The sequence below is a fragment of the Symphalangus syndactylus genome, chromosome 15, assembly GCF_028878055.3.
Source record: "Symphalangus syndactylus isolate Jambi chromosome 15, NHGRI_mSymSyn1-v2.1_pri, whole genome shotgun sequence".
Classification (NCBI taxonomy): domain Eukaryota; kingdom Metazoa; phylum Chordata; class Mammalia; order Primates; family Hylobatidae; genus Symphalangus; species Symphalangus syndactylus.
This window is the reverse complement of record NC_072437.2, coordinates 9,479,085-9,491,754: the sequence shown is the minus strand read 5'-3', so window position 1 is coordinate 9,491,754 and position 12,670 is coordinate 9,479,085.

Sequence of the window (12,670 nt, the reverse complement as noted above, 5' to 3'; positions counted from 1 at the left end):
ACATAGTCTTGCTCTGTCTCCCAGGCTAGAGTGCAGTGGCATGATATCAGCTCACTGCAACCTTTGCCTCCTGGGTTCAAGCAATTCTCCAGCCTCAGCCTCTCGAGTAGCTGGGATTGCAGGTGTGTGCCACCACACCTGGCTAATTTTTCTATTTTTAGTAGAGACTGGGTTTCACCATATTGGTCAGGTTGGTCTCAAACTCCTGACCTCAGGTGATCCACCCACCTTGGCCTCCCAAAGTGCTGGGATTACAGGTGTGAGCTACCACACCCGGCCATTGGTGTGAAATTCTAAACACGATCAAAGCAATTTCCTTTCTGAAAACTCTCAAGGCTTTAACTCAACGCCATAATGTAGATTAGAGAATTCCTTGGGAAGTTGGTTATCCTTATGAGCTGTTTTAGTTAAATTAACTGAGAACAAGCCCAATTTGTCCTTTAATTTGAATCACATGGATTCACTCCACTAGGACAGTAGAAAAGTTTATGTTGCAGCTAAATCGTCCAGTTACATGAATCAGATTGCAAAGGTTAGAAAAGTATTCGTGGCATAATTTTTTTTTTTTACTTCTTCTACTTTCCAATGATATTTTACATTTCATCCTTGGTGTTGATAGTTGCCATGATCATTGGATTATCCCATTGGTCCATTCCTTCATAATTCAGTGTTCATTTCTTCGATCAACTTTTATGGAACATGCATCACATGTGCTGTGCTAAACACTGGGCTTGCAAAGGTCATGCATATTCCCTGCATTTAGTGTTCTCCCAATCAGAGGCTCACGTTAATAATCGCAATACCATTAAAAAAACAACAGTAGAAGTACGTATTGGGCACGACAGTGGCACAAAGTAGAGAGTGGGCTACTGTATTTAGGAGCAGCTGGGAAGGTTTCCCTGGAGAAGAGAGTCCTTTGTTGAAGCTGGAGAGATGTGAAACCAGGGAGGCAGGAAGCAGTGTGTGGCCCAGTCTCCCCATTAGGGGTCCCAGGGTGCCCTCCTGTGATGGACAAGGCTGCTCAATGCTCATGCACGCCCAGACGTTCTTTTTTAAAATTTGTTTGAGACGGGGTCTCACTCTGTCACCGAGGCTGGAGTGCAGTGGTGCGATCTCGGCTCACTGCACCCTCCGCCTCCCAGGCTCAAGCAATCTTCCCATCTCAGCCTCTGAAGTAGCTGGGACCGCAGGTGCACGCCACCACACTCACCAAATTTTTGTATTTTTAGTAGAGATGGGGTTTCACTATGTTGCCCATGCTGGTCTTGAACTCCTGAGCTCTAGTGATTGGCTCACCTCAGCCTCCCAAAGTGCTGGGGTTACAGGCGTGACTGTGCCCGGCCAGTGCTCTGATGTTCCTGACCACTCAAGAAGTCCTAATTTTTCTTGATCATTTCCTAGGACCATGTTCACTGGCCCTTCTGAGGTGACAGTTGCTTAACAGACGGGCTGCCGCCTGTCTCCGCTCTTCCTAGACAGTCTGCATTTTCACATACCTCTGGCCTCAGTGTCCTTTCTTCTCCTACTTCTTCTTCCTCCCTCCCTTTCTTTCTTAATATCATTTAAAATTTTAATTTATTCTTTGCTGTAGGTCTCTTCTTATGAGACCTAAGTTGAAATTTAATATTTTAAATAAATGTAAATTCAAATTGCCCTGTCTCAATTCAGAAACATAAGTGATAAAATTTAATACAAACCAAGAGAAAACACAATACAAATGTCCAGTCTACAGGGTCTCCAACTAGAAACATGTTTCTAGTCCCTCATGAGCATGCTTCCTGTTTTCACTTATCCATCCTCTCTTCAACTCGCATTTCTTATATTCTGAATTAAAATGCAGTTTGCATATATTTTTCCATTAATTCCTATAGTATTTTAGTAGACTCTCCAAAATTATACATTTGCATGCAGGAAGAAAATATTAGAACTAATATTTATAATGTATTTTAAAAATCTTATCCTTTTAGAATGGCTATTGTGCATGTTTTCTAATATATGTTAGTATATTTCATGGGCATAATTTATAAGCGAATATGCTAAGCTAGGGTGCATGCTCAGACATTACTTGCTGTGGGGTGGACTGGTTTGTTTAATCCTGTTCTCAAGCCAAATGCTTCTGGTTTTAGAGACTATTCTACCAGGCAACTGTCCCCATTTCCTAATCCTCTCAGCAGCTCTGCCTAACATAAGATTTAAAGGGGTGAAAAATCTGAATCATAAACATAGCCTTATCTTGCTAATGTTTTGTTCAGTGATAAGAGTTTTGCCGTCTTTCTGAATTTGTTTTCTAATGCCAGGAATTTCTGAGCTGCTTAGTAAGGATGGAGGTTCCTGGGAGGTGGTGGGGGAGATACTTTGAGAAAAGCATAAATTGGCAGTTCCTCCCTCAAATCACGTCATCTGAGCATTTACTGACGTGGACTCCTTGTGGCCTTGGAACTCAAGGGTCTTTCCTGACTAACAGACCTCAAGGGTGAAGCCTTTTTCTGCCCTGATAATTAGTTCTAGTTAATCAAGTGCCCCTTTGAAAACCTCACAAATGCCTACACCATCATTTCATGGGCTTAGAAGTTTTAAAATCCCACGTCTACTTTAGAACAAAGTTTGAACAATTTTAAAGCCTAGTTTGCTTTTCTTTGCCAATTCAGTGGGAAATGAACAACATTTTACAAGTTTAATATCAAGTTTAATTTTTTTATTACATGTACCTGATTCAGAATTCAGAATGAGTTTTGTGGCTCCTTACACATTCCAGCATGGGTGATGGAGGCTCACTTCATCCAAAGAGTCACAGGTCTCGTGTTTCTTGTGAAGTTCTCTTCATCACATTTTAAAATGGGCTCAACACTGAAATGTCTGCTGAAGCCCATCATACTGCTGTTCCGAGGAAAAGACATCTTGGAATCTTGGCCCTTTGATAATTTATGGTTTGGAATCTGCATTACATTAAGAAAAGTTAGCTAGGTTCAAGTGCCTTTCTAACACAAGTCATTCCTAAATAAGGTTTTTGATCTTTGAAACGTAGTTTGAATGTTTCCACATTTTTTATTTTACAAGTAAGAAAGTGTGGCCACTCAAGGACGTGGCAAACTCTACGGGCCCTGTGACTGCCTGTTCCTCTGCCCCGTGCCCCTTCATCTTCTTGCATGATCCCCAACTCCTTGCTAACAGCCGCAGGTGCCAGTGCGCCTCAAAGAAGGAGCTCCTTGGCTTTCGCCGCTCGTGAATCTCTCCGCTCTCATTTCACCATTGCTAGGTCCTTTGGTGAAGCCAGAGCAGTTTTCCAGCCAACTGAGTGTCTCTTTATGGCTCGGCCATGAGGCCTGACCTTTGGGAAGGAGTGGCTGGTCCTGACAGTGGGACGCAGGAGCCTGGAGACGCTGGCTGCCACTCGCTGTGACTAGTCAGGCTGTGAGTCTCCATCAGATCCACTCAGAATGGTTTTCTGAAGCAGTTGCCCTTCTGTGAAGAATTGCAGCGTGAAGTCTGAAACCAGCTGACCGGGTTGGGTCTCTGCCACTTCCCAGAGGGGCTTCTTGCCAAAGACTTCGTGTTTTAACCTGACAGTGGGTTAAATAATGACTAAGAATACCCACCATGCTTAATCTAATGGGGTTATTATGAAAACTAAATGACAAAGGTGTGAACAAACATACTTTGTAAATTATAAAGTTTATAATCTCAAGTTGCTATTTATTATACTTCAAGTTAGATGCCTTTTCCCAGCCAATTTTTTGTTAAATTCTAATACTTGGCCCAAAATTCAGCATCATGCAATATATTCATGTAACAAACGTGCACATGTACCCCTAAAATCTAAAAAAAAAGATCATAATATTATAACTAACTAATTTGACCTAACTGACATACATAGAAAACCATACTCAACAATGACAAATTCATACATATATATATATATATATATTTTTTTTTTTTTTTTTAAGATAGGGTCTTTGTCACCCAGGCTGGAGTGCAGTGGCACGATCACAGTTCACTGCAGCCTAGACCTCCTGGGCTCAAATGATCCTCCCACCTCAGCCTCCTGAATAGATAGGACCACAGCCACATGCTACAATGTCAGGCTAATATTTTCATTTTTTTGTAAAGACAAGGGTCTTGCTATGTTGCCCAGGCTGGTCTCGAACTACTGGTTTCAAGCAATCCCCCAACCTTGGCCTCCCAAAACAGTGAGATTACAGGCATGAGTCATCATGCCTGGCTTTGAATTCTTTTCAAGTACGTGTGAAATGTTTATGAAAATCAGTTGTGTTCTGGATCACAATCAAGCACAAATAATTCTAAAACATCGAGATCATTAAAACAAAAAATTCTAATGCTCAGTTGCTTGGGTGGCACCTAACCTCAGGCAGTTTCATGAAGCTGCCCAGCCTCAGAGCTCTCATTTCCTCACTGTCTCCTAGTTTTCCCAGGGAATTCCCTCAGCAGGGAATTCCAAGTTCCTGGGCCACTGTGTTGTTGTTCACCCAAATCTGCCCTCTCCGAGTAGCAAGGTCCACCCCACAGACCCTCTTCCTCCTCCCAACTAGCACCTCCCCAACCCGAGAAACTTGTCATTCTCAATATCTTTCCCTTCTAGTCTTATTTTCAGATTTTTCACCCAAAGCATAGCTTAAATGCAATAGATTTCTAGATCAGGAAAGAGAGGTGAGTGTGAGGGAGAGGGTGTGACCTTTCATTGGCCTTTCAGTGGCTCTACATCAGCTTCTTTAGACCTTGGACTCCAAGAAGCCTCTCTGGATCACCAGGACCCATTGTTAGCCAAATATTTTGCTAGAATCCTATTTTAACAAGCTTAGGGAAACTTCTAAGTTCTACCTTCTGCTCTGATGGGGAGGGGTGGGCTGTAAATGGATGTAATCAATGGAGGAGAAGATTTGCCGTTGTGTTTCAAACCCTTAGGATGCACTTCCTGTTTGTCCCTACAATATCACTTCCAAAGGTTTTCATAGGAAAATAATCAGAGATGTTTACATTGCAGTTTTATTTATAATTTATACTACTATTGATAATTATTTTAAATAAAAATTAGCAACTAAATAATAATAGGAAAATGATGCAAAAATTTATGCTTAGTGAGATAATGGCAATACTGTACATATGAAAATATATATACTTTAGAGGTGTTTTTTAATGTCAAAAGGATATGTAAACATTTTAATTCCAAGATGAAATTTTTGGTTTGTATATCTCTTTGTTTTCTCTGGAAGACCAATTTAAATGACCAAAGAAAAATTAAAATAAAATTGTAGCCTTCATATGTGGAAGTGACCTGACAGTGAGAGAGTGCTGGCTGTGTGAGATGAGCCATCAGGCAGACATTCAGGGAACAGGCAAGCGAGCAGAGGCCACAGCCGCTCGAAGAATTAATCCAGCAGAGAATCTGTACAAGCTCAAATTAGTATTTTCAGGGACACGGGAAAAGATTTGTTTTAATGTTTGTTTGTTTGTTTATTTATTTTCGAAACAGAGTCTGGCTCTGTCGTACAGGCTGGAGCCAGTGGCGCAGTCTTGGCTCACTGCAACCTCTGACTCCCAGGCTCAAGCGATCTTCCCACCTCAGCCTCCCGAGTAGCTGGGGTTATAGGTGCAAGCCACCACGCCTGGCTAATTTTTGTACTTTTGGAAGACACGAAGTTTTGCCATGTCGCACAGGCTAGTCTTAAACTCCTGGGCTCAAGTGATCCTCCCGCCTTGGCCTCCCAAAGTGCTGGAATCACAGGTGTGTGCCACCATGCCCAGCCTTTTTATGCTAAATTTAACAAAAGCAAGTAGTTACAAAAAAATCACCATCACAGTCTCAAATGAAATATGAGCCAGCAATCCCACTTCTAAGAATTTGTCATGTAGATATACACATACATTATTTGCAATAGCAAAATATTTAATGAAATATAAATGTCCATACATTGAAATAATATGCAGTCACATTAAAAGAATGCAGGAAATCTTTGTTTACTGATATGGAAAGATCTCAAAGATATATTGCAAAATGTGTGTTATTCCAAATCTGTAAAAACCAATCTGTGGTGTGTGTATGTTTGTGTCTGTGTGTCATGGAAGTGTATGTGTGCAGCGAAAAAACTGGAAGTCTAGAGATGTCAACACGTAAATATTTTATAGTCTAGGTTGTAATCCAAGACTGTGCTGTTTATTTACTGCTCAAATCGCTCCCATGTTGACCATCCATTGCCCCTTGGGGCTGGCACCAGTGCTCCTCTCACATTCTCCCTCTCTGGTGTCCTGGGTGCGGGGAGCCTCACTTTGTGGGCCTGCTTCCTTTTATTTGAGAGTGATGTTTAGAAACCAAGATCTGGGTGCCGGGTGTGCCTGCTGCTGTTGGTAATCACTGTTTCCAGGCCCTCTTAGCAAGCAAAGCCAGGAAACGTCGGTATGTAGACTAACCCATGAGTCAGCATACACATACAAGATCCGTTCTACCAGCCAGTTTGGGCAACTTGTTTCTGGGCTACAGACGTTTTTTGCCTCTAAAATAATGAAACATATTTTGTCTCTGAAATAATGCGGAGATGGGTAGCCACATATTTATCCAAAAGTCATTTGATTTCAAGCTGCTCTTCAGATTTTTGTTGGTGTAAAGTGTCAGATTGTTCTTGGAGAAAATGTCACATTAAGTACCGTGCCACCATGCTGGCAAATCTGTCATTGGTTTTCATTTGCATTTGTGTGTTAATATTTCAACTGTGGCTGCTTTTATGAGTTTTTAAAAGGTGTATTTGCGGTTCTTTCAGCTTAAAAAATTGAAATACAATATTGACAAATTTTCTATAAAAAGTAAAAGTCTTCCGTCATTTCTACATGTGAATTGCCTATAAAATAAATGTGTTACTTTTATAATCAGAGAGAAACAATCAATATTATATTTTTAAGTTATTACCTCAACCTTTTGTAAGTCCATCAGTACAACGTAATTTGCAAAAAACCTCAGGGACAGTGAGATGAAATGATTTGAACAAAATCAGTTTTGTGAGTGAGATTTTTCCAGTAAGTAGTGGAAGTAGGAGTGACCTTGTTGCTCCTCCATGCTCATAGTTGCTTCCCATTTCTTAAACCGCCCTTGCAGGCTTCCCTGCGAGGGAAGCTGCACCGTAGGATGGGGTTTGAGAGTAGCAGGGATGGCCTCACGTACGTGAAACACCTTGGATCAAATCAGTACTTTTTCAATATTTCAGAATGGGTTAAGAATCAACTTAAAGTTACTCTTACGGGAAAAGGTTAATAGAACTTTTAATGAAAAATTTGACGGGATTGGAACTCAACGGCTTTGAATTTTGACACAAAGCCTTTTCCCTTAAGACCGTAGAGTCTTAGGTTAGCAGCAGTCCAAGCTCAGAGATAGGAATGTCACCACGGAAGGCCCTCTGTGTTCCCTGGGTGCCATTAAACATGCTGAGCATGACAGAGGAGAAATGAATGGCCACATACCCCTAAAAACCAGAGTCAGACTGTCCATGCATAGCTATACCCTAAGACCTGAAGGTCAGCTCAGCAGGAGGGGTCGTGACTACTGGCCTTCGCCTAGTAGCCCAGTCCCCTCTGATGCTTTTGTATTGATCACCTTTCCTCAGGAAACGCGGAGCTCCTCAGGTGGCCTAATCTCCTTCTCATAGAGCCCTGCTCGTGCACCAGGACAGCAAGGGAGAGAGCCCCTCTGGGGTGGTCCAAGCTGGCTCCCGCCTTTGGCTGACAGTGGCCTTGTTGGAATGCACACGTGCCCACTGAGCCCTGGCATTCAGGGAACTTGATTGATCTCACCACCAGCTAATTGGTCTCCCATTGCCTGGAGGGAAAACAAACTGGCAAGTTTCGGTCCCTTTTTTTCAAAACTCCAATATCAATATTCTCCCACCCATCCTAAATCGCCTCTCCCCACAGTACATGCGGAGCTAGGAGGGCTCTCTCACCCATGCCCCGGGCCCCTCCCTCAGCAGCCAGCCCCCTGTACCTTGCTTCCTGGCACTCCTGGGCCACAGTTTCTTGTGATGCCCTGCTGCTGTCACTGCCAAGGCCTCAGAGGACGGGCAAAAGGAAGAGGAAGGTCCCTGCCCTTTTCTTCCTAGACCTATGATTCCACCTGGCCTTCCACCATGGAAGGCAGGCCCAGTGGGGCACCCCTTGGAGGGCAGAGTCCTTGTGTGGAATTAGAGTCTATCAGCGGGACAGAAAGTCGTGGAGGAGAAAGTGGTGGTCATCAGGCATCAAAGCGCCCCTGCCTTCTGCACCTGATCCTGAAGATGTGGAGTCAGGGACCCTGCAGACTTCAAGAGAAGCGAATTATGTTGGACTTCAGGCTCCGTGAGTGTTAGGCTTGATGATTTGGGGTAGTTTAGAAGCCAATATGGGACACTAAAGAGCAAGTCTGCCTGGAATACGCCGAGGGGGATGGGGAGCGCATCCAGCGACAAGAGATGAGAGGCGCAACTTCCGCAAATCTGAAGCGAGGGGGTTTTCTCTCCTTTTTTTTTTTTTTTTTTTGAGACACAGTTTCACTCTTGTTGCCCTGCCTGGAGTGCAGTGGCACCATCTCGGCTCACTGCAACCTCTACTTCTTGGGTTCAAGCAATTCTCCTGCCTCAGCCTCCCATGTAGCTGGGGTTACAGGCACCTGCCACCAACGCCAGGCTAATTTTTGTATTTTTCGTAGAGACGGAGTTTCACCAAGTTGGCCAGGTTAATCTCAAACTCCTGACCTCAGGAGATCTGCCTGCCTCGGCCTCCCAAAGTGCTGGGATTACGGGCATGAGACACTGCACCCAGCCTGTTTCCTCTTTGTGTGGTGGGGCTGCCTGGGAGATACGACACCGAGGATGGTACAGGGCAACATCATCTTAGGGTACAGGGTGTTGAGGGAAGGTGGGGTCAGAGGCTGAAGGACTGGAAGGGAGACATGGGGATTCAGTACGGAATCTTGGAGGGCCTTGTTTCAGTGTCTCGGGTGGAAGCTGACCGCTTCATGTCATCTGAGGCTTCTGCTGGTCTTTGGAGGTCAGTTTACTTCATATTGTCATCTGTGTCTGGGGGCTCTTGCAAGAACCTCAGTTTAAGGTTTTCTGCTGGGGGTGGATTTCCACTTGGAGTAAGACTCGCATTTTTAATATTGTGAAACATGAACCCAAGGTTGTACTTCTGGTAGCTTTGCCGTGTCATTAGTGACTCAGCAGGCTGAGTAACGCCTTCCACCAATGGCAGGGAAAACCTCTTCCCATTCTGAAAATGTGCAGACTAGGATTGAAATATATTCATTCCCAGGAGACCTTGGGAGTTCGAATCCCCTTTAACTGTGGATGTTTCCGTACAAGTTGCCAAAGACCTTGCAGATTAAATTATGGGTCTTGAGATGGGGAGGCTGTCCTGAATTACCTGGGTGGGCCCTAGTCATCAGGGTCCTCATGGGAAGGACACGAGGAGGTCAGAGCAGGAAGCAGCAGGCAGGAGAAGTGATGGTTGGAGAGAGGCAAGGAGAGGCTCCTCTCCCAGAACTGCCAGGAGGAACCAACACCTTGACATTCACCCAATGAAACGGACTCAGTCTTCTGCCCTCCAGAAGTGTCCGAAAATAAACTTGAGTTGTTCTAAGCCAGAGTGTGTGGGACCATGTGACAGAAGCCACAAGAAGCCAGTACAGGAGGACAGCATTGGATCCCTTCCATCTGGGTTCAATGTTTGTCTTTCGTTGGTGTCTTTTCTGGAAGGCCAGGTCTCGAACCTGAAGATTGTATGAAGGCTGCGGTGGCACATCTCGGGAGAGGCAGCCTGGACCATCTTGGGACAAGCATGAGTGCGCTGTATGAGCACTTGGTGGTACTGAGGGTGCGACTGGCTCAGATTCAGGTCTCCTAAGGTCCAGGAGGAGTGAGACTTGCACTGGCGGGTGGCAATTATTTTATAAGAGGATCATCAATGTTGACTGAGGGGAGGATTGAGGGATCTTCAGGACTAGAGGCAAGACCGAGGGCTAAGGCAGGCTAAGGTCCTGGGAGTTTGGCTGCTTGGAGCTGAAGAGCTCCCTTGGCTCATTCTGTACTTCCAGAGGATTGAGGGGGTGAGGACAGTGCTGCTCTTTTGAGTGGTAGCACTCAAGTGACCATACTGGAGAAGCGAGTCTCTCTCTTGCTGGAGAGAAACAGAGATTCCTCCGGTGGGGAGAATTCCTTCCAGCAACAGCCTGGCTTCAGTGATGGCAGTAGCTTGTTTGCAGGGAAAAGCTCCTCTCATCTGAAAATGTGCAGGCTGAGATTGGAATGTGTTCATTCCCAGGAAGCTCTGGGAGGTGAACAAATCCATTTGCCAGTGGAGAGGGACCAGAGAACTGGCTGTCACCCCCTTGCCCTTGCTCCATCTCTGCTTGTGACCAGGACTGTTTCTGAGAGTCAGGGCAAGTTGAGGTCACCTGGACCACCAGTACTTGTGAATTTCCTTTGCTGGGATGTATAACATTGTGGAGGCCATTGGACTGCTGATACAGTTTGGATGTTGTCCCCACCCAGATCTCTTGTTGAATTTTCATCCCCGATGCTGGAGGCTGGGTCTGGTGGGGTGTGTTTGGATCCTGGAGGTGGATCCCTCATGGCTTGGTGCTGTCTCTGTAATCATGACTTCTTGCAAGATCTGCTCGTTTAAGTTGTGGCACTTCCTGCACCTCCCCAACCCACCAACTTGCTCCTGTTCTGGCCATGTGACGAGCCTGCTCACCCTTAGCCTTCTGCCATGATTGTACGATTCCTGAGGCCTCCTCAGAAGCCAAGCAGATGCCAGCATCATGCTTCCTGCAAAGCCTGTGGAACCATGAGCCAATTAAACCTCTTTTCTTTTTTGTTTTTATTTATTTATTTTTTTGAGACATAGTCTCACTCTGTCGCCCAGGCTGGAGTGCAGTGGCATGATCTTGGCTCACTGCAGCCTCTGTCTCGTGGGTTCAAGTGATTTTTGTGCCTCAGCCTCCCAAGTAGCTGGAACTACAGGCATGTGCCATCACATCTGGCTAATTTTTGTATTTTTAGTAGAGCAGGGGTTTCATCATGTTGGCCAGGCTGGTCTCAAACTCTTGACCTCAAGTGATCTGCCTGCCTCGGCTTCCTAAAGAGGTGAGATTAGAGGCATAAGCCACCACACCTGGACTAAACTTCTTTTCTTCATAAATTACCCAATCCCAGGTATTTATTTATAGCAATGCGAGAATGACCTGATACAACTGTATTTCAGGGGAGGGACCTGGGAGAGACCGAGCAGTCGTCTGGGTATCTCCAAGCCCCAGCTGAGTGGATAAAATACCCAGTCTGGTTCCCAGGAGCCCTTTCAGCCTCAGTGCCAGCAGCCCCTATGCCTTGAGTCTCCTAAGTCAGGCTTCCGTCCCTAGAGGAGACTGAGCAGTGGGGCAGGCAGTGGTTGAGGAAGAGTCATCTTAGGAATTGTCTATCTTAGCGTATTTGTCAGCCAAGGACTTTCCTCGTGCTTCAGGGTGTCAGTGTGAACTTTCATTTGAGAATAGCTAATTTCTTGAGTAACAGTAAAGCCTCTTGTCAATTAGCCTCTTGGGTTCCATTTTTAAAATTGTTTTTTTTTGTGGCAAAATATATATAACACAAAATTTATTATTATTTTAATTTTTGTAAATTGTTTTATTTCTTCCATGATGATTTAGAGGATTCTTTTCAAATCAGTACAAATATTTCATAAATAATATCTGGCCATTTTCTAACCAACTGAGTAGTTTGTTACACAATAAGCTACATCACATCTTTCAGCAAGAAATACATTAAATTTGAATAGTAAAGACATTACATATGAATTAGGACACAATTAAAATTTGCTTTAAATATTTCTTTGGGGGAGAGGACACCACACTTCTACTCAATGAAAAGAAACATTTTTACAGTCCAGAGGTCTTTTTTTTTTTTTTTTTTTAACACCTATTATGCCATGAATTCACAGGGAAAAGGTTGCAGAAGCACTGGCCTTTCCCATGGTTCTCACAAAGTGTGCTTTTCTGGGTGGAGCAGGCTGGCACTTCATTTGAACCCAGGTACCTTTCTTTTTGGCTTGTTTCTTTTTCTGATCATTTTCCTTCACGCGTTTCAGGAAGCTCTCTTGGCTCTTAGAGTGCTTAATGTGCTCAATACACACATCAATTCTCTTGGCAAGAATCTTGCCCTTAACTTGTTGGTTTACAACAATGCCAATGGCATGCTGGGAAACACTGTAGACTCTTCCAGTTTTGCCATAGTAACACTTGTGGGGCTTCCTTTTTGAACAGTTCCCATTCCCTTGATCTCTACAATATCACCTCTCTTATAGATTCGCATATACGTGGCCAAAGGAACAACTCCATGTTTTCTAAAAGGCCTAGAGAACACACATCGGGTGCCTCTCCTCTTTCCCTTTGCGTTTGTCATTTTGGCGAATTACTGGAAGATGGCGGTTCTGGCTGAAAAGGCCAAAATTGATTATTTTAACCATTTTTAAGTGTATAGTTCAGGGGCATTAAATGCATTCCCATTGCTGTGCCACCAGCACCAACATTCATGTCTAGAACTTTTTCATCTTTCCAAAGTGAAACTCTGCCCATTAAACACTCACTTCCTGTCCCCCTCCCCTGACCCCAGCCCCATTCTACTTCCTCTCTTACGAATTT